Source organism: Melozone crissalis, unplaced genomic scaffold, assembly GCF_028551555.1.
Source record: "Melozone crissalis strain CALT ecotype California unplaced genomic scaffold, PUWL_Pcris_2 ptg000068l_1, whole genome shotgun sequence".
NCBI lineage: Eukaryota > Metazoa > Chordata > Aves > Passeriformes > Passerellidae > Melozone > Melozone crissalis.
The window spans coordinates 6,827,091-6,847,912 of NW_026535846.1; the positions used below are offsets into that span (position 1 = coordinate 6,827,091).

The 20,822-nt window shown below is 50.9% G+C and overlaps 1 protein-coding gene across 4 annotated transcripts in view; it reads left to right on the forward strand.

Moving 5' to 3' along the window:
• The window catches only part of LOC128945622 (gamma-aminobutyric acid receptor subunit alpha-3-like), a 118,250-nt gene that overhangs the window by 30,360 nt on the left and 67,068 nt on the right, over positions 1-20,822 (forward strand). The window contains exon 2 of one of the 4 annotated variants that reach the window (XM_054289376.1): positions 8,194-8,277. The gene's annotated coding sequence lies outside the window, so the exon portion shown is untranslated. Of the gene's footprint in view, positions 1-8,193; positions 8,278-13,063; positions 13,126-13,247; positions 13,313-13,506; positions 13,551-20,822 lie in introns of those variants that run through there. The other 3 variants (XM_054289378.1, XM_054289380.1, XM_054289379.1) reach the window with 3 other exon arrangements.

Sequence of the window (20,822 nt, forward strand, 5' to 3'; positions counted from 1 at the left end):
ACAGGAGAAGCAAATGAGATAATATTGTTTTCCTTTTTCTCTGAGGCTTCTGAGCTTCCCAGGACAAAATCCTGGGCAAAGAGGATTTTTCAGAAAATGTGCCAGTGACAGCAGAGGGTTCTCTGCAGGGCAGCTGCCCCTGAGGAGGAGTAAGGGGAGCCTGGCACAGCTGTAGGTCAGACCCAGGATGTCTCTTACACCTTTGGGAACCAAAGCAAGTGGCTCCCTATGGAAACTTGGGATCAAATCCTTCTGTAAGAGCCAGAGGCAGCACCTGCTCCCACACTGTGCCCTCCCAAAGGAGCATCCTCTGTTTTCCTGCAGCTTCATGGCTGTCTGCTGTCTGTCCCTGCTTATCAGCTACAAATAGCAGCTCCTGTAAACAGGAACTGCTGCTCCTGCATTGTGCTAATTCCATCTGGGACACACATCTGGCTGGCTGCAGGAGCTGGAGGCGCTGGGAGGGGGATAAGGAGGTTCTGTAATTAAACACTCTGGTAATTTGCTGCTCTTCTGTCTGTGTGTGAGGGCACGGGGGCTGCTCTGAATGCTGGCACTCCTGATTGCAGTGCTTGACTCCCTGACCTCGTGGATATTGCTTCTGGAGAGGCTTCACAGGCTGCTGGCAGCAGACACTTGTGGCCATCACAGTGTTTATGGGCTCTGGTCCCCTCCCCACGTGCCCTGGCTGCTCTTTCTGACCCAAAATCCTGTGTTTTCAGCCCAGAATTTAACCAGTGTGGCCTTTTCTGAGCTGCTCCTACTTCCCCCACCAATCCCAAAATCCCTGTGCTCACAGGTAGACCTGTCAGCCACTGAACTCCTTCCTGTCCCTTTCAATTATTCCATGTCTTCCCACCCCTCCAAATACCTTCCTCAGCTTTCTGTGCCAACTCCAAGGAGACCCTGCACTCACCACAGCTGGAGAAGCTGAGCTCAGCTACAGCTGCCCCAAACAGCAGCAGCCTCCTGGCACAAAGGTGCTGGAGGGTAGGGGGACACGGTATGGGTGAATGAAGGTGGTATAGAATGTAATCTTATCCCCAATGAGTTGCAGCTGAACCAATTACTAAAGATTAGGAGCAGGCCTAGTGTTAACAGGCCACACCTGTAGCCAATAAGAATAAGTGGTATAAAAGAGTGGATTGGCCACACACTGGAATATTAACTAAAATAACCCTCTGCTAACTGGAGATGATAGCTACTGCAAGGACCAAGCGGAGTCAGTGCTTAGAGGAGCTGACTACGAGAAACATTGAGGAGGTATGGAGCTCTGGTGGTATGGAATCCTTACACTATAATGATAATAGAGCTCTTGACATATAAGACAACACTGGAGGATAAATCTTAAATGAAGAGGGAGCTCTGCACTCAGGCCCTCCCTGGACACTGAGTGTATTCAGGTTTATTCCCACTGTGGGTGTTCAGTGTATGCTTTCTGAAGGGTTGCTCCAGGGCTGAGTGCAGCCCAGCTCCCTGCAGCAGCAGGGGAAATGTATATTCCTTTGTCCCTGGCGTTTCTGCTCCTGTGAATCGTGGTGTTGGCCAACACTCCATCAGGGATAATGACATGGACTCCAGGCAGGGCCATGTGATCCTTCTCCTCATGGATCGATGCTGGGTTGGCTCGGCAGCACAGCCCCAGAGCTGGGATGTCAGCGAGGCACTGGAGAGCAGTGCAAGTGGAAAGGAAGGTGGCAATTCCTGCTGGAATATGTGACTAATTGCTGTGCTTTGAATCCAGGGGATTTGAGAAATGTCTGTACAGAGGCTGATTAATTAGTGGTGATGTCATTCTGCTGGCAATCCCAGGGCAGGCCGGCTGAAACATCACCTTTGGATGTAGATTTAATCCTCAACAGAGTGTTCTGCACTGGAGTGCATAATGTGGAGCTGCTTTAAGGCAGCCACAGGGAAGCTGGAAATGCTGCCTCTGGCAGGGCAGGGAAAGCGAGTTTTTGCCCTTTTGTTTTGCAGCTTGATTGAGGAGTGTGAGCCTGTGCCTGTCTGAGGGTGATCACTTGGACTTTCTAAATCCTGGAGAAGTTGTAGTTTCACCAGGCTACCCTTCTGCTCAGCAAAAGCTTTCCTGTAGTGTTGCAGACTACATCTTTTATGAAAAATCTTTTCCTTAGGATTTTTCCTCCTGAGAAGCTGAGAGGCCTCAGGAACAAAATGTAAACATTATCTGCTGCTGTAGAATGCAATAGGTGGATCTGTGATTGGCCCATGTTGGATGTTTGTAATTAATGGCCAATCACAGCCCAACTAGCTCAGAGACCAAGCCACAAGCCTTTGTTAGCATTCTTTCCTATTCCATTCTTAGCTAGCCTTCTGATGAAATCCTTTCTTCTGTTCTTTTAGTATAATGTTTTGCGGAGAAAAAACCGCTGCTAGACACTTCACCTAATTCAGAATGGATCTCTGTCTCATTAGTTTTAATGTAATATATATAATAAAATAATAAATCAAACCTTCTGAAACATGGAGTCAGATCCTTGTCTCTTCCCTCAACCTGGGACCCCTGTGAACACCATCACACTTTAGCATGCCCCTCCCTGCCTTCTTTGGCATCCTGAGACTGCTTTACTAAACCCCTACACCCTCCAAAAACCAGGAAGGGGTGAAATTTTGTGTTCATATTGTGTTGGGCTGAATGGAGGGCTGCCTTGCTGAACTTTATTGCCATGCCCTGCAGGAAAAAGCTTTAATTTGAATGAATCTTTGCAGGTTGACAAAATGGCCCTTTGGTAAAATCTTCCTCATATGGGAACAAAGCTTCCACCATTCCTTCCTAACAGTGTTGAAGTAAAAAACATGGTTGGGCTTCTCTTCCTGCAATGGTCTGCCAAAGCCTTTTCTGCCTGGGGGTTGCTTTGGTTTTGTGGAAAAAAGCAGAAATAAGTAAAGGACTTCTGGGGCTGTTGGGGTAAAGTAGAGCCAAACCTCCTCCTTCCCCCACAGCTTCTCTTCAGTGTCTTTTCTTCACACAGGTTCTGCTTTCTTCCCACTTGATTTTTTTTTTCCCCTCCTCTTTATATAATTTTTTTCAATTTTGTTGTTGGCAGCTCCTCTGTTTCAGATCCTCTTCAAACTTAATTAATGTGCTGCTTATTCCCTCTTCCAGATCGGTAATTATTATATTTAATAAGAGCAGATCTAGCCCTGATCTGTGCATTACCTCCTGCTATCCCAACCCTTTCCAGCAATGCAGCAGCACACCAGCCCATGCAAAAAGGTCAGAGGGGCTTCCTTGACAAATAAAGAGCAAAAATACCTCATGAAAGGCCTAGGGAAAGCCAGCTTGTGTTTTTAAAGAGAAGGTGGAAAGAGAAGGGGCTGGAGTGGTTCTTTCCCTGCCCCAGCTCCTTGATACATTGGATGGATCCAGATTTGCAGATCCAAGGTCCCTTCTGCTGCTGCTGCTGGCAGAACACGTGAGCCTGCTCCCCCTGTGGAACAGGGCTGTGGGCTCCTGGAATTCAGCACAGCTCTTTCTTTTCTCTCTGCCTTCCTAATTATCATCTCTGCATCTGCTAATTGTCAGGTTTGAATCAAATCTTGGCGGTTTGTGCGTGGAGAAATTTCCACTTATGGAAGAGGGAGAAAAACCCCAGTCCTACTGACAAGCTCTGTCAGGGGCCCTTTGAGGACCTTGGAGATGTTCCACACCACCAAACACCACCTCCATCACCTGGGAAGCTTTCTGGGGGTTGCATAGCTAATGCCTAATGCTTCCCACTGATCCTTTGTGTAAGAAAAGTAACAAAGTAGCCTGATTAACCAGGATTGAAGGAATTAAGGCTGTGTTTGTGGAGATAGTGATCAATGAGGTCCCTTTTAACACACTTGTTACTCTGGGCTTCCTTTGATTGGCATTTCAGGAGCTACACACCATAAATTACCTTGATGGATTCCCCTGTGCACCTGAATTTAAAAGAGATGAGGCAGAGGGTTATTTTAGTTAATATTCCAGTGTGCGGCTTGCCAGGTGCTGTGCAGCTCCTGCCTTGACTCACAACCTCTGTTCTTTCACTCCTCAAGTCCTGTCCCACAGAAATAGCTCTGCAGCTGCCCTTGAACCTGCCTCTGGGCTTTCTGGAGCTCCCAAATCCCCTGACCCACAAGTCCCTTTCCTTAAACAGTTTGTGCCTTGAGGAGGGAGCAAGTGCTGTGAGGCTGAGGCAGATTAATTACTGACACAAACTCTTGGCAGGACCTTGCAGCTACTCCCAGGTGCTCAGCTGGGGCTGCTGGCTTGTAGAATTAGCTACAGAACTGTTCCTGGGTGCATGTGGGTCCATGGGAGAAATTCTGGTGCCCCCCACTGCAGCCCATTAGCTCAGTGAAGTGAGAGGCTGCCTTCCTTGGATTAGAAAGCACTTGAGGATGTCATTCACTCAGGCAGATTTCCCAGCTGACTGAGCATTCTTATTCCACTAATTACAAATCAAGAGGGTGGTGTGTGCATTGGCTCCCAGACAGGAGGAGCTCTCCTCCCTAATGGTGGAGCTGGCTGGACTGGGAGAAGCAGGAAGGATCCTGGCCATTATTATCCTCTCCTCTTCCATCAGCTGGAACAAAGTAAAACTCACTCTGGTGAATCCTGCAAAGTTTGGAGCTCAGATGCTGCAGGCTGGTGCTCTCTACATTGCTGGGCCCAAGTCCAGCAGGTGAATGCAGGTGAATTCTGCATAATCTTTCTTAATGGATGCTCCTCTGTTGGGTTAACAAGATATTTAATACTCTGCTTGTTTGATTTGTTATATATTGGTGATTTGTTAATAATGTACAGATGTAAGCTTGTTGTAGAGGGAGGACCCTGGTTACTCATTCTAGCATTAATTCTCCTATTTAAATATAGGTTAATCTGTCAATGGGGAGGAAGTCATAAAGTTCTTATATTTTTGTAGTGTGGAGCTTTAACACAATCTTTGTTGATGACTGCTTGAATGTAGATGGATTCTGTCAGCACTGGGGCTCACTCAGAGCCAGGACCCCCACTCACTCTGCCTGCTGCTGTGGAATATTCACCAGAACAGCCCAGCAGCCCACAGGAAGGGAACAGCTAACCTGAACATTTGGTAGCTTTTGACCAATGTTGTCTTATCCAAACTGCTCTCAGATGCTGTGGGAGGGAGAAAACAGAGGAGAAGTTGCTGTTTTAAGTTTCCCGGTACTGAATGCTGGTGGGTTTTGGGATGTGGAGTGGAAACCACACAGCCCAAGCAGCTTCAGGGCTTCCTGCAGTGTAGGGCTGTTCTGGATCACACAGCTTGGCTTGTTGTGAGTATTGCTGGTTTGGGGGAAATTACAGCATCTCTTTTCTCATTTTGAGTGTCCCTGGGTCTGTGTTTCCCTGCTTGGCTGAGGCAGGCTGCATTTCCAGAGGCTCCATGTCCCAGTGCCAGGCACTGGGAGCAGCAGAACATCTGCCTGTGCCCGTGCCCTGCGGCGCTTCCTCCCGTGCAGAGCTGTTCTGCTCCTCCTTCCTGTCACCAAAAGCACAACTCCCCTGGCTGTTTGTCTGTGACCTGTTTACACCAAGCAGCCCCTCCTGAAGCAGGCTGGCCCTGGCAGAGGCTGAGATCAGCTGTACACGTGCAGTCACAGCTCCAGCTGGAGCCTCCCGAGCACTGTGCCAGGGAAGAGCTCCCACTGCCCGCCCTGGCACCACAGCCTGGTGCCTGCCTTGGTGCTGGCCCAGTTCTGGCAGCAAACTGCTGCTGGGGTGTGTAATGCATGTGACTGAGTGTGCTCCAGGGACTGGGGGTCTCCCCCAGCCTGAGGGAAGGCCAGGAGCTGCACTGATGGCTAAGCCAGTCCCCCAGCCCTGGTACCAGCTGTGCAGCATGAGGAGCTGTGTGTGTAACAGCAGAGTCCTGGGGCTCTGAGCTGCTCCTTTTGTTGTGCCTTTCTGCCAGGACAAGGCTAACACAGTAACCATTTCTGAGAATGATGCCTTAAGCTTTAGCTTTTTTATTTTTCACATCCTGCATAATGCACTGCATTAGTGTGAAGCTCTGAACTCCATACAGAGTGTTGGGAAGCTCTCTTCAGTTTGGTCAGACAGAACAATCCTTCCAGGCCTGAGAGCCAAGGACACCATCACAGCCCCAAAACATATAAACTTTTTTTTTTTTTTTTTTTAATTAGGGGGAAGCAAACTGAGGGAATGTGAATGTGAATTACCTGAAGATGTAATTGAGGAATGAACCTCTGATATGCAAATAGACCAAACTTATATCAGCCCAAAGAACTCGTGACCATTGTACATCTTGGGTGTAGCCTCTGCCAGGCTCCTGCACTGCTTAAAGTGTGCCTGTTAAAGGCCTTTAATAAATACTCACTTTTTTATTTTAACTCTCTCTGCCCTTTGCTCTAGGTAGCCATCTGCTCTAGGTAGACACCAAGTTCCTCCTTTCATTAACCACTGAGCTGCTGGGTCAGCCTCAGCTTCCATGAGGGTGGCTCCAGCAGCCAGGGCTTGGAATGGCCTGGCCCTTGCACGCACCTTAACATCATGAATAGCCCTTATTACCTGGGTCTCTGCTGGTTTTCTTCAGCTAATTCACTGTTAGGCTTTGCCTCGGCCTTCCTGTGATCCCTGTAAACTTCACCAAACGTGACAACATCTGAATCCTTCCAGAGACCGTGGCACAGGCAGTGTGGTGACATTTAGAGCTCTTGTTACAGGAGCAGGTTCAGCTGAGGTCTTTGGGAATCTTCTGCTCTGCTGCTGACAGGCTCTGTCCACAGCCACACTGCATGGGTGACTCTCCTGCTTGATGGAGAGGAGCCTGAGATGGCTGTTTTGAGAGAAATACACTCAGAGTCCAGGTCTGGTAGGTCCTGAGAGCACCAGAGCTCACTCTTCCCTGGGGGTTTTGGGGATTTATTCTCCTAAAGGCCTTTGCACCCGATGCTCAGCAGCGTCTTGGTGCCAGAAGGCTGCTGATGTAAACTGAGCTCAGTTTACCAAGCTGTGATGAGACCAGGGTCTCCTCTGAGTTGCTGAGGAGAGTGTTTGGAACAAAGACCTGCTATCACATATTGCATGAAACATGAACAGAGGGCATTTTCCAAACGCTTCAGCTGCCGTTGTCAACCCCAGCAATTTTTAGTGTGAACCTCCTGATATCTGGCCTTGTTTCAAGTTCTAGGTTTTGGCTCCCTGCCACTCGATTCCTTCTGAATAAAATTTGAGTTCACAGCTTTGTGGGTGCAGAGAAAAACTCAGAAGGACCCTGGATCAGAAAAAAGACAAGCACAAACAGGGACTCTCAAAGGCAGCCTCCGTAAGCACTTGATTTAGGTGTTAGGTATCTAAATTGTTTCAGAATATTTGGAGTTGACAAGCATGTGCAACGTTAGAAATAGAAATGCTGAGGCATCGAAAACCTTATGACTCCACAGGGGGATCTTTGAACTGATGCTGCTGTTGTAGCTGCAGAACAGAAAACAGGGAGCATGTGAACAGGTCTTTCTCTCCAGGTTTATTTTTGCTCTTGCCAAGGGACTGCAGGACAAATACAGTCTCTTTCAGGCTCATTAGCTTTTATGAATTTGTTCCACTGCCAGCACATAGCTTTTGAATTTCGAGACAGCTCCCCCTGCTAAAAGAGCTCTGGTACTTCTGCATGGAGTTGGACCTGGCTTCTGGAGATTTGGATGGCACGTTTTGTCATAGAAACAAGACTCCAGCTCTCTGCTTTACCAGGATCTGCCTAGACACAGCCCTTGAGCTCTGCAGTGCCTTGCAGGAAGGGGTTTTTAGCTCTGTGAGGTGTTGTCTGGTATGCATGTTGACCATCTGTGTGAAATGAAGATTTACAGCCATCCTGATGGTCATTGCTGGGTTTCCTTGGGCTTGTCTAAGTTATTGGTAAACCCTCAGATACACTGGAAGCCTCAGCTAAGGCAACAAAGATTGTGGTCTTGTGTAGAAACACTGCAGGCATCCCTTGGGATTATATATCAGTGGATACATTGATCAGTTCCTCTCAGGGAGTGTGCAAAGGTGAGGGGAAAAAAAATATCTTTTCCACTAGTGCATGTTTGGTTGTGGATTGTGAGTGATTTTAGGTGAGCTACTGGATGGCTGTGCCTTAAGCCCATCACCTTCCCACCAGCACAGCCTGCAGTGCCCCAGCTGCTTCTGAAAATGATCATTTTTCTCTTTTACTTTGCCAGGCTGCTTCTTCAGTTACCTGAACTTCTGGTGGCAGGAGCCACCTTCATATTTGTCTTGTCAGGATTTAGTCCCAGCATTATCAGGTGCGTGGAATTTATGGATGAAGTGACAATCTGCATAACACGTGGGATGCAAAGCAAAAGCTCTCTCCATTTTCTGAGGTTTAGAGGGGGAGTTACAGCAGCAAGAACAGGTTTTGCTGTGTGGCTGAAAGGAGCATGTCCTGTACCCCCTTGCCACGAGGAAAAAGTGTGTGGGAAAAGTCTGTTCTTGTGGGGACCAGCAGGTTGTATTCACCTGGTTTGCGCTGTGCTGGGTAAAACAGCTCTTGGGACAGCACAGCATTTTAGGTGGCTTTTGTCCCCTCAAGGGCTTCACCATGGACATGGAGGGGCAGCAGATGCCTTCCCAAGGGGAAGGACACGGTGCCATGGTGGGGGACTCTGCTCCTGCCCGAAGGAGAGCTCCAGCTCCGTGCCGGTTGGTGCGGGTGGCTCCAAGCCACCAGCTTTTGGATGCTGCCTCTTTGGATGGATGTTAGGCTTAGCTGAGGGGTGAGACCGCGGTGGTGCCACAGATGGCAGAGAGCAGCCCCAGCCGGGAGGCTGGCACAGCCCGTGACCCCGCGGCTGCCCGGGGAGGAGGGAGCGCGGCTGATTTATGGCAGGAGGAGCCGGGGGTCTCTCCGAGTGGAGCCGGAGGCGAGTTGCCATGGAGATGGGCTAATAAAGCACCGCGGCTGCCGGCTCTGACGCTGCTCCGGCTGCAAAGAGCGGGCGGGCGGGGAGAAGGGGCAGCTGCCACGTGGGGATGGAGAGAGAAAAGGTGACACCAGGAGAGTGGGACAGGAGTTTGGTCTGTAAGGCTGTCCAGCTGTCCCTGGGTGCGTTAAGGGTAGAAGGGAGAAAAGAGCCCTCCTCTCCTTCCTCTCCCTGCTTCCCTTCTCTTTGGGAAGCAGGACATCATCATGGTGCTCCTCGGCGGTGAGGGACCAGCAGCTTCCAGGGAAAGGCAGTGTGTCTTTGTTCCCTGCAGGCTGGCTGCTGTGCCTGCAGCAGGGGAGGGCTCCAAAGTGGATGGCAGCTTGCAGGGACCCCCTCACACAGGACTGGCACAAAGGACTCTGCTGTGCCCAGCGCTGGGTCCTGTTTTCTCCGATGGCCAGGGAGAACAGGACATTTGTAACTGCGCTGCCCTCCCTGTGCCGAGCACCTTTGGTCCTTGGAGGGCTCTGTGCCTCCCAGTGGCCCTGGGGGAGGTGGGGAAGGTGTTGCTGGGATTTGTCCCTCCCAGCACGCTGCCCTCCTGCCTTTCATCCTGGACAAGGTCAGCTGTGCCCTGGCTCAGCCCTTCCCTGGATGCTGATTTGGGTGGAGGGTGGGAGGAATGGGGATGGCCTGGACTTGTCCCCAAGAGCTGTGTGTCCTGGAGGTTTGCTGAACATCCCTAATCTCCTGCTCCTGCCTGCACCTGCAGGATGGACCCTCCTGCTTGGCTGCTGAAGGGCTCAAATCTGCAATTCCATTTTGTTCAAGGGCATTGCAGCACCGACCTAAAAGAAAGCAGACTTTTATTCTGGCTTGTTGAGCAGGTTGATGGGAGGGAAAGTCTTTGTTAATTATTAGCAAGGTATTCCCATGCTGCTGTACTTCCATTTTGAGAGATTACTCTTCAATAATGTGGTGACAGCCACATTTTAACCTTGATCACCATAAGAAAGGTTCTGCCTCAAAGCCATGAGCTCCTGGACTGTGCCAGAGTTCAGGGAGGTGTTCCAGCAGGTAAAGGCAGAGACAGGGAGGTTAGATAGTTTAAAAAAGAAATTAAAAGCCTTATGATGGAGAGATGCATTAAAAGATAATTGCTTACAGGTTTCACAAGATGTTTTTACGTCTCTTAAATTGATGAATGTATCCACAGAGACTGATACTCTTAATGGAGGGTTACCTTTACTTCTGAATAGAGCAGAGATCAAAGCAATTACAACTAGATATTGATAACACTACCCATACCCCCCAGAGAAAAGGTTGTCTAAAATTGGACTTCTTAAGCTACCTAATGCCTGCTTCCCTGGCCAAAGCCTCTTTCTTCCATCCTGACAGCATCCCCTGTTGTCCAAACCCCTCCTGTGCTACTGCTGGATAGCCCTTATGTCTTTAATTCCATCATCATGCGCTGTCCAGATGGTGGGAGCACTCTCTTCTCTTATGGGTCAGTTGGTTTTCAGCACTGGCTGGGATAAAGGAAGATTTCTTCAGCTTCCCTTGATGTCTCTGCAGGGCTAACAGGTGAGGTGAGCAAATCAGGAGGGGCATGAAGATTTTTGGGATCTCTGGCATCACCTCTGTACTCCAGGAGGGCTTTGACTGGTGGATATTTTGATTAATGGCTTGGCAGCTGGAAGCAGACCTTGCTGTGGTGCACCATGCCTGCTCTGCCAAGGACTTGCATGAGCTGATTATGGTGTGGATCAACACATCTGGAGGGGCAGAAAGGGTTACAGAATGTACATCCACAGAGCTCCTAATTTGGGAGGTGTTCCTTTCTTAGGTGCTGCACCTCCTGCTCTGCTCTCAGCAGCTCAGTGTTCATGTGGTGCTCTCTTTTCTGTCTGACTCCAATTAGTCTCTTCCCCACCTTTGTGAGAACCTGTGCTGTGGCTACAAGGGGAGGGATTCAACTGGATTTTTAAGTTCTTGGAAAAGATCTTCCAGTGAAGGGCCATGCACCCAAGACTCACTCAGGCTGCTGGCAGTGTCAGAGACATCTGAGTGGGGAGGCAGCATTTGGTGAAGGCATCTCAGGGCAGAGCAAGAGATGTTGCTCCTGGGGAACTGGGTGTGACTGTTGCTTGTGGAAGAAGAGGCCTCAGGAGAAGCATGGTTTTCATTGCCTCTGACTGTTGTTAAATGTGTAAATCTTGGAATGTTCTTCAATACGAGCCATTTAAAATCCTGAGTCACTTCTGTCTCCGGATATGCCTGTCTCACTGATTCTGTTTCATGCCTCTTCTCAAATCCAAGGCAGCTCATGCCAGCAGCTGAATCAGTTTGGAAAAGAGGAAGAACAAGTGTGAGGGTGATTTCTGCTCTCAGTCTCAGGGTTATCAATGTCCTTGAGCAGGCCATGTCCCCTGTCTGGGCATGGCCATCCTGGTGTATTTTCCATTGGAGCAACCCCTCCCAGGGGGAAGATGGTGGGCCAGACCCTTGGGGCTCTTAGCTGAGGGAATGGCTGTGCCTTGGGACTCCCTCTGGGCTCTTCCCTGTTCCCTTGCCAACACTCTTTTGTTCACAGGCATATAAATGAGGAACAGGAGACATGGCTTGGAGGAAACATGGATGCAAGCAGGAATTCTGTGTGAAGAGCTAAGGCCAAATTGTGTTGCTCCCAGAGCTCTTCCTTAGCTGGCCATGCCCTGAGTAGGACACTGGATTAGCTGCTGGTGTCCTGAAATCTCTTCCAGTTCAAGTTTTCCTATGATCCTACGATTTGTCCTAGTTTTGGAGACCAGCAAAAAGCTCCTCTGCCAGCGTGCACACACAGCTGTCTTCTTGAGTGATGCTTTATGTTATGGCAGGAGGAGTTCAATGCAGAAACAGACTTTTTTTTTTTTAAATGGCAACAGCCCTGCACCATGTACTGGGTGCTGTCATTCATGTGTGAACAGCCTGAGGACAATTAAAATGTTGGCTGTCCACATGAGATCTCTCAACTTAGGTCTCTGCTGCTCAGGCAAAATATTTTTCAGAGGACAGAAAATAACAACTTGAAGGTCTTGCTGCTAGGGCAAAATTGTCCTGTGAGTATTTAATCTCCATTGTCTGGGGTTGGATGTGATGTTGAGGGCTGGAGAAACTTATCTTGATTAGGGTTTGTGGCAGTTCAGAGTTCCTGTAAGTGAGCCAAGCATTGCAGTAACAGTAAAGATGCTCTGGTCTAAAATATGGCAGATTTGATTGTGAGGGCAGTGAACAGTTTTTGTTCGAGATGTTGGTCTTCAGATCTTGTGAGCTCCTCAGCTCTTGCCTGTGGACCCTGCCCAGCAGAGGAAAGCAAAACTCTACTGGCATTTAACCTGCTGCCTACAGATACATCTGGACACATGGATTAGTAAACACCATCCTCAGACCACAGGGAGATTAAATTTGTCTTTGAAAGAGAGATGAGGTTCTCTTCTTACTGTCCAGGAATGTCATGATAAATACTCCTGTCTCACCAAAGTCAGGATGGCTGTGTTGTGCAGGGATGAGGTAGAACCGTGATTGCCCTTTTCTCCTGGAAGCAAGAACTGGGTCATTTTCTAATACCTCAATGCAGAGAACTGACAGTTAAATTGGATTTAATCACCCATGCCTTGAGGGCCCTTGTCCTGAAGTATGTTTCCGTGTTATTTTAAGTGTTCAGAACCAAGAGTATTTTCCAGAGGAGCTCTGGGGTGGTCAGCAGTGCCTGCAGCGGTGCTCCATGGCCACCCCACAGCCCGGTGCTGGAGGGCAGGTTCTGTACCTCGAGTCAGCTGCGGCTGAGCCTTGCGGTGCGTGCAGAGCAGGGAGAGCTCTGCAGGGACAATATATTTTGAGAGTGCCTCACTGTCAGCTTTCGCCTTCCCAGCTTCGCTGCCGTGTGCCTCTGCAAAACCTCCCCGAGCCCAGCCGGCTGTGGCCAGCCCTTCCTCCGGGCTCCCTGCATTTCCACACCGCTTCTGCCCTTGCCTTCGCTGCCTGCTCCTCGCTGCATTTTACCTCCTCTCCCCTTCCCCGCGTTTTCCCCCTCTTCCTATCGTTTTATTGCGATATAACCTCGGCAATCCCAACTTGTGGGCCAAACTTCCCTGCCCCGGCGGGAGACCCGGCCAGGCCCGGCGGCTTGGGGTGCTGCCCACCTCCCGGCAGGAGCACAGCGCCTCGAGGAGCTGCCCCCTTCAACAGGTAGGGAGCAGCCAGCCCTGCTCTGCTCATCCTCCTGCGCCGAGAGGATGGCGGTGCTCTGAGGCCGGGGCTGGGCGGAGGAGCCCGGAGCATCCATCGCTCGGCGAGGTGGCCCCGAAGCGGGGCAAGAGCCAGCGACCCATCCCCGCTGCCTGCGCTGCGGGGCGGGCGGCTCGGCACAAAGCGGGTGGGTAAACCCTCCTCCGGGGCGCGGGGAGGAGGAGGAAGGCGGGGGGATGCTGCTCCCCTCCCTCTCTCCCTCCCTCGCCGTCTGCCTGGCTGGCCGCGGCCGGAGCAGCGCGCAGGCGGCACGGGCAGCCCCGGGCGGGCGGCACGGCGGGCTGGGCGCGGAGCCCTGCGCAGCGCTGCGGAGCCGGGCGGGCTCCGGCCGCCCCCCGAGCCCCCCGCCGGGGCAGCCGGCGCCGGTGAGTGCGGGCGCGTCCCCGCTCCCCCGGGGCTCCCCGAGCGTTCCGGGGCGGGGGGCAGCGCGGAGCCGGGCGGGGATGGGATGGGATGGGGCTGCCTGTAATTATGTGGGTGAATTAGCGTTGGCTGTGCTGGCCCCCGGTATTGTCTGGGGGTCGCGGACAATAGGCGGAGCGAGGAGGGAAGGGGGGGCTCGGCGGGCGGCTCGGAGCATCCCTGCTCCCGCGGCAGGTCCCGCGCGTGTCGGTCCGGAGCGGAGCCGTGCCCGGTGCTCCCCGCCGGGCATCCAACCCGCGCGGCTGGCACTGCCGGCTGGAGAACGGGGAGAGCGGCTGCGGGGAGAAAAGCCGGGAGGAGGACGGTGCTGAGCCCCCCCGGCTGGAGCCGGACGGGGGATGCAGGGGAAGGGAGAAAGGTGTAGTAAAGCAAAGTCAAATTTCCCCCTGAATCCTGCAGCCAGGCCTAATGGGCACAGATGCTGTGTTGGGCTGGGAGGGAAAGGAGTTTTGGGGGCTGCAGTTTCTGAGCCTGGTGTGAGGGGAGAGGGGAAAAGAGCTCTAGGTCTTTTCTCCTTCTCCCAGTGTTACTAGGACTGAGATATGGATCATTAAAAAGGAATAGCCTAATGCAATTAAGTGGCAGACAGTCCCCACTGCAACACTTAGCCATTGTTCCTCACTCTGCCTTCTGCCAGAATGGTTCTCTCCTGGACAAGAGAAGTACGATTGAACAAATAGTTCATTTCCCTGGCCAATTGCATCTGTAGTGTCTCCCTCGAATCTGCTGCTGACTGGCTGCAAATGCAGCAGCGTCCCCAGACAGAAACAGAGAAGCAGGACCCTCTGGTGAGATTCCTGCTGCCGTGGGCTGGCAAGAGCAGCTCCCAGTGGCTGCTCACCCGAGTTGTTCTGATGGTAACAGCAGAGCAGGTTTGCTTCCTCACCTCTCCCTCCCCTTAGTGCCCTTCTGGGGAGCGCAGAGAAGAAAACAGCAGGTGCTGAGGCAGCACCAGCCCACAATTAGAAGATGCTACTTGTGGTTCAGGCAAGTCTTGTCCTTTCTGTAGTCTGCCTCTTAACTTTTTCCTTGCCCTGGAGGATGCGGGATTTTGGGGGGTTTTGGGGTGATGCTGTTTCGGTGGAGTTTGGCCAGGCTGCCCTTCAGCCTGTGCCCGTGGTGCCCCGCAGTGCACAGAGGCAGGAGTGCTGGAGCCTGACCCTGCTGCTCCTTTCTGAGAGAGCAGCTGGAGGGATTGCAGCTGCACCTGGGCCCTCGGCACACGCTGCCCTGGAGGCTGCTGTGTCCTTCCCCTGGGATCTGCTCCTGGCTCTCACCCTCAGCCAGCCCGGCGTGTGGGGAGGCACAGATGCATTGTCTGCACTGCTGCGAGACACCCTCGGCACAGGGGGACTGCTGCTTCTCCTCGCTTTGGAGCTCCTTATCACAAGTCTGCATCATGGAGCTTTTCCCCTTCTGTTCTTTCTCCTTTCTTCTCCCTTTGTCAGTAGACTGCCACCTGTCCCACTTCACTCTCAGCTTCTCCTTTGCCTTTTCCTGCTTAATGCATTCTTTCAACTCAGTTGTTTTTGGTTTTTTTTGGTCTAAGTAGACCATGTCCTCTTCAGCCTGCTTCTCTCCACACTGGAGACACAGCCCAGCCCCTCATCCCAGTCCGAGTATTCCTGCCAACTGTTTACAAAAAGTAGCACAATACCCAGGCTGAACACTGACATAATTACATACCCAGCCAGAGAGTGTAGTAAATAATCCAGCTTTTCAGGCTTTTGCCCAGTGGTGAGTCTTTTGCCATCTCCTCTGCCCATGGGCTAAATGTATTGTACTTGGCTTGCATTCACTCCCATTCTGGAAGCACGGAGGCAGCGCAGCCGTGTGTGGCACAGAGTGGATGTACAGGGATGCCTTGCACCATACACACTCCCTGTGTGTCTCTGGCTGCTCCTGGCTCTGACAGTCCTGCTGGGCTCCTGCCAGGGCAGGGAGGCTGCTGAGGTGTGGGGATTGTTCCCCCAGCCAGGGGAAGATGACTCTGGGGTGAAGGTCAAAAGTGCCAGTGAAAAACAGCAGGGCTTGGTGAGCAGCATTTGCACTGCTGGCCAGTTTTCCAGAGGTTGGTGTGTACGTGGAATTGCAGATACACGGAGCTGTGAATTCTGTCAGCATGGTTGTATTTCCAGTTGTGATTGTGAGCCCGGGTCTGTCTGCAGTTGCTTTGATTGTGAGTCAGTCTGTCTGCAGTTGCAGTAGCTGTGAATCAGTGTCTGCCTGTAATTATGTGGGTGAATCAGTGTTGGCTTGTTACACTATGAGTGCAAACGGTTTCCCATAGCAGTTGTGGGTGTGAATCACTCTACAGTCCCTCTGGATGTGTTTTTGAGTAGAGAGATGCAATACTTGGATTAATTTTGTTTTGATGAGGAAAAACTGTCAAGCGGCTTCTCATTTTGGAAAATTAAAGCTGGGTTGGGAGTTGGACACAGACCTTATCCCTTCGTTACCAGCAGAACAACTTACAGAAGAAATCCACTTTAAGGCTTGCTCCCAAGATTTACATGTTGATCTAAACCTTTAATTTCTTTGCCTGGTGCTTCTGCTTCCAAGTATCTTCTGCTGGCATCCCTTGCAGAGCTGCAGACAACACATTTGATAACCATCACATGTGCCTCGTACCTTCTGTGTGTGACAGATTCACAGGAAGGTTGTTTATGGCTCCTCCAGTGCCTGTGTGTTTGCAGGGACGAGCCAGTGTGTGCCTCTTAGGTAGTGAGCACAAACATTTCCCTGCTCAGGAGTCGAGGGCTGTGTGGTTCCTCTGCCACGCGCCCCTCGCTGCGAGCCAGGGCTGTTTCTCTATGCAGGTGGCAAACAGCATGTTGGATTCAGGTGGATGGAGGTGCTGCTGCCTGTTTCTTGGTCTCTGATTTCTCTAAAACGCTAGCTCCTGTAGCAGCTCCTGGCCTTCAGCAGCCTCTGCACAGCACCAGACAGCGCTGAACTAGAGGCAAGCTGGAGACATCCAGGCGACCTCAGGTGATGGGAACAGAGCACTGGGCTGGATCCAGGCTCCCAAAGGCAGCCTGGCCCTGTGCTGGCTGCTGCAGGTGGAGCTGGCAGGGCTGGGCTGCTGAACGAGGTGTCTGTGCCTGTGCTGTGCAGCACACACGGGCGTCCCAGCCAGCTCATTTCAGAACAAAGGGATGCAAACAACCTGGGATGTGAGACAGGGGTCTTGTAAAACACCACAGCGCCTTACTCAGCCCTTCCCGGGCTTCCAGATGAACTGTGGCTGCTCATTGCTGCCCCTGCCCTCGAATGAAAAGATATTTTTGTTCCAAGGAACCCTCCTTTTTAGCTGGAGTGATTGAGAACTGAAGAAAGCCCTCTCCACACAGGGCAGTGTGTGCCTTGCCTGTGTTTATTGCTGCTGCACTGAGCACTTGCTGGCTGCTGTCTCTGCGGAGAGCTTGGAGCTTTGCTCAGAGAGGCATTCAAGAGGCACAGCAGTGGCCACCAGAACCCTGGTGTGCTCACAGAGGGTCAGGGACAGCTGGACAGAGCCCAGCCCGTGCAGGCTGGATGATTCTGCAATCCTTGAGGGGTGTTGAAGAACCTCTCTTGCTGCCCAGGACCTGTTTTGGAGAGTCTCCAGTGCCATGAGGAAGGGCTTTAATGAGCTTCTTGTGCTGTGCAAGTGCTCCTAAATTTGGGGGTAAATATGCAGGTGTTGTGAGGTCACCTAGAGCGCTGTGCTTGGCTGTGCTGCCGTGCAGGTGGGCAGATGGAGCTTGACACCACCGGGGTGTGGATCCCCCTCTTCTTCCTGCACAGAAGTGCTTTGATCTGAGCTTTTGGGCTGAAGCTGCCTCTTCTTCCCAGTGTGATTTCCAGCTGGCTCCCAGCATCGGCTCCTCAGTGCACAGCCCTCCCTGAGATACCTGTTTTGACAAAAGATGTGCAGCTGCTGCAGGTCCTGGGGGCTGAGTGGGAGCTGCCAGTGCTCTCACCCCTCCAGCTGATGCCACTGGTGTCCATGCATGGCACGTGGGGATGCTGATCCAATGACACCACAGGTGGACAGCATCTCTGGGTGCAGTGCTGGGGTGAATTTGTCCTTTGGGCTGGTTTCTGAATGCTGTCTGCATGGTGAGACTATTGCTGAGTGAATCAGATGGTTCCCTGGCTGTGCATCTCCCCAGGAGGCAGTAATTTGGGTGAGATGCCCATGTGACTCTCACAGATGTGCCCAGGTGGGTTTATGGGCCTCTTCTGCCTGCATTGCTTTTCTGGTGCTTGCAGTATCCCTCCCTCTGGCCATTCTCTCAGGGTTTTTGCAATTTTATTGTTCAGTCTCCACCTCCAGAGTTCTGTGTCTCCCTTGTCAGCAGTAAGCCTGTGCTAATCACTCTTTCCTAGGAAGGCACTTCAGAATATTTAATGGTTTCTAGAATAAGGATTTCTGGGAAGATCAGTCTCAGTGTGCCAAGTCAGGAGGTACCCAATGTTGGCACAGCTACTATGATACCTTTCTGCTTTGGAAGCTTCCAGCACTTTTTTTGGTTCCCAAACCCACTTCAGTGGGAGCAGGGTCTGGAGCATGTTGCTGTCATGAGGGAAGGAAGGAAGGGAGCTTTTCCAACTCCTTGTTCACAGCACATCCAACAGGAAGACTGTATTTCCCTGGAGTGTTGTTGTGCTGTGATGCTCTGGAGATTGGACAGATTGTCTTGGAGAGGAGTGGGAATGTTTGTGAAGCCCTTAGGTGTGTGCTCATAAAGACACCTGCCAAATTCCCTGTGTTGTGAACTTCAAGTATCGCTAGATTCCAGCTGCAGGGTGTCAGCAGAGCTCTTAGGAAATCTGCATTGGATTCAGCTGTGGAGGTTACCAGCAACTGCACAATTAGTGCTGAGAGCATTTGCTAACTGTGCCATTAAGGAGTGAGCAGTGGACAGATGGAGGGAGGAAGAAGTGCAGAGCTGCTCTGAACACACACCATCCCTCCAGACTCCATCTTGCACAGACACAGAGCAGAGCCACGAGCTCTGGGGAAGATGTTCTTTAACTCATATGGAAGAGGAGATCAGTCTAAAGAGTTGTACCACTCTTTTCTGAGCTTGAAAAGGTTGGTATGTTGCACTTTTTTCTTCATGGATACTGTGCAGTTTTCCCTTCAGCAAGTCCTAGTAAGAGATTCGGGTGTTTTTCCTTCTTTGAGGCTGTTAACAGCCAATTAACGTTCCCAAACCCTCGCTTGGTTCCGTGCAGTTAAATGCACGTTGCCTACATCCTCCCTCCCCTTCCCGAGGATCAGGGATCCCTGCAGGTATTCTGATCAAGGCGTTGGCTGATTCAGAGCTTTCCTGAGTGGGAAGTGACAGCTGAATAGCCCAGCATAGCACGGGGACAGCCCCAGCACGGCTGGAGGAGCTCCAGGGCTGCTTTTCCTGAGGCATTCTCGTGGGTGTTCCCATCCCTTCCCTGGGCACAGCGGGACCCCTGTGCCTGCTCTGCCATCAGCACCCTCTCCTAGAGCTACTCTTGAGTGCTAAAACCTGAGGAGCTCGGTTACTGGGCTGTTGAAACCTAGAGAGTTGTTTTACAAACTGATTTTATTAGGGAGGCTGTGTGGCCAGTAGAAGCTGTTGGGTTCCTAAAGCACTTGCACCGGTTGGGTTCCTGTGTGTGCCTGTGGCTGGGCTTGCAGGAGCCCCAGGAAAGGGGAGAAGTGATGCTGAGAGCTGCTGTGCCATGGGAACCACACTAGGGTCTGGTTGTGGGGCCTTTGGGTGATCCCTGAACGGTCTGAATGCTGAAATCTCCTCTGCAAATCCTCTTCGTATTCCCTTACACTTTCCTGCTTGGCAGCAGGGTGATGAGCAGGGCTGGCTCTGCTTCTCAATCCATCTCCAAGTGTGAAGTAGCCACAGAACGAGGAGAACACCCTGCAGGCTCTTCTGTCCAGCTTCCCAAGGAAAAAACAAAGCAAGGACCAAAGGGAAGTGGTAGGAAACAGTGCCAGGCTGTTCTCCATGCTGGGCTGTCCTCCCTGAGTGCAGCCACAGCAAAGCCCCATTTTGGGGACATTCTCAGTGTGAACAAACTGAGATGTGACTGGCAAAATGTCTGCTTGGGCAAGTAGTGAAAACAGATTTTGCTCCAGTGCAGGTATGTAGAGCTGGTTCTGATGTTTCAAATGAGACTTAAGCACAAATTTGATTTAATTTGAGCACTTCTGTTGTCCTTGGCTAGCCCTGTTGGCTAGCATCTTCCTCATCAGAACTATAAAATGAATCTTCATCTCTGCATAATATTGAAGGAAAACTCTATGAACAAGGTTTGGTGAAAATGCAGTTGTTAAAAGCTTCTTGGCACAGACAGGACACATCCACATGGAAGGTGTTCTGGATTTTGTCACTGTTCCTGACCCTCCAAATTACCTTGTTCCTCCATTTTCTAATACTCTAATACTTTTTTTAGCTTCACTTTTTCCACTTTTGGTGCATTATCTGCTCCACCCATGGTTTCACCTAATCTGATAAAGATGGTCCCAAATGTTCTACAGGAGCCACAACAGTTCCTGCAGAGCCAGGAGGCACCTGCTGCATATCCAGTGTCCTCATTTGTGTGGGGATCCCTGGTCAGAGTCTGCTGGCTGTGCAAATTCTGCCCAAACAAAGCATTTTTCAAAATCAGCAGTTGAATGGGAAAATGTTTATTTCAGTGAAAATTTTCAGTGGTGTTTTAGGGAGGGGAGAGGATAGACAGCAATGGTTCTTTTATTTTTTTATAATTTTTTTTTTTTGCTTTTGGCTAGTATTTGAAATTGCCTTAGGAAAAAAAATCAATTAAATACTATTGTATAATATGCAAGTTGAAATGAAATGAAAGGGAAAAGTTGAAAGGAAATCTGTTGAGAAGCTGCTTATTGAAGAAGTTCTGAATTTGCCTTGTAAGAAAAAAAATCAACATTTTATCTGTCCTTGTTGTGATTTGGAACGAAGTCTCCCAGAAACATTGGAATTTCCCACAGAACAGATGTTCAGCCAGTTAATTTGTGCTTCATCATCAAATACTTGAATTTCCAAGACTGTGTGTGTCCCTTCTCAGCTGGAAAGTGGGGAGAGCCAGAGGAGGCCTCCCAAATGAGAACTTTTCTCACCAGAGCCATGGGAGTGTCCATGCCAGAGGATGAGCTTCCCTAGGGGGCATTCAGGTGGAATCCTGATGAACAAAGCCTGAGCACACTGTGCCTA